Source organism: Schistocerca cancellata, chromosome 12, assembly GCF_023864275.1.
Source record: "Schistocerca cancellata isolate TAMUIC-IGC-003103 chromosome 12, iqSchCanc2.1, whole genome shotgun sequence".
NCBI classification, from domain to species: domain Eukaryota; kingdom Metazoa; phylum Arthropoda; class Insecta; order Orthoptera; family Acrididae; genus Schistocerca; species Schistocerca cancellata.
The window spans coordinates 73024812-73026052 of NC_064637.1; positions in this window are offsets into that span (position 1 = coordinate 73024812).

Below are 1241 nucleotides of genomic sequence, written 5' to 3' on the forward strand. Positions count from 1 at the left end.
GTATCGCTGGCGCTGCTTATGCGGACGGCGTCCGGACTTTGATGCTGCCAACCTTTTGGCAGCGGGCTCGGTTGGCATTACTGGCTAGGATATAACAGAGCAAGCAGTTAAGGAAATAAAAGAAAAATTCGGAGTAGGTATTAAAACCCATGGAGAAGAAATGAAAACTTTGAGGTTTGTCGACGACATTGTAATTCTGTCAGAACAGCAAAGGACTTGGAAGAGCAGTTGAACGGAATGGACAGTGTCTTGAAAGGAGGATATAAGATGAACATCAACAAAAGCAAAACGAGGATAATGGAATGTAGTCGAGTTAAGTCGGGTGATGCTGAGGGTATTAGATTAGGAAATGAGTCACCTAAAGTAGTAAAGGAGTTTTGCTATTTGTGGAGCAAAATAACTGATGATGGTCGGAGAGGATATAAAATATAGACTGGCAATGGCAAGGAAAGCGTTTCTGAAGAAGAGAAATTTGTTAACATCGAGTATAGATTTTAGTGTCAGGAAGTCGTTTCTGAAAGTATTTGTATGGAGTGTAGCCACGTATGGAAGTGAAACATGGACGATAAATACACTCCTGGAAATGGAAAAAAGAACACATTGACACCGGTGTGTCAGACCCACCATACTTGCTCCGGACACTGCGAGTGGGCTGTACAAGCAATGATCACACGCACGGCACAGCGGACACACCAGGAACCGCGGTGTTGGCCGTCGAATGGCGCTAGCTGCGCAGCATTTGTGCACCGCCGCCGTCAGTGTCAGCCAGTTTGCCGTGGCATACGGAGCTCCATCGCAGTCTTTAACACTGGTAGCATGCCGCGACAGCGTGGACGTGAACCGTATGTGCAGTTGACGGACTTTGAGCGAGGGCGTATAGTGGGCATGCGGGAGGCCGGGTGGACGTACCGCCGAATTGCTCAACACGTGGGGCGTGAGGTCTCCACAGTACATCGATGTTGTCGCCAGTGGTCGGCGGAAGGTGCACGTGCCCGTCGACCTGGGACCGGACCGCAGCGACGCACGGATGCACGCCAAGACCGTAGGATCCTACGCAGTGCCGTAGGGGACTGCACCGCCACTTCCCAGCAAATTAGGGACACTGTTGCTCCTGGGGTATCGGCGAGGACCATTCGCAACCGTCTCCATGAAGCTGGGCTACGGTCCCGCACACCGTTAGGCCGTCTTCCGCTCACGCCCCAACATCGTGCAGCCCGCCTCCAGTGGTGTCGCGACAGGCG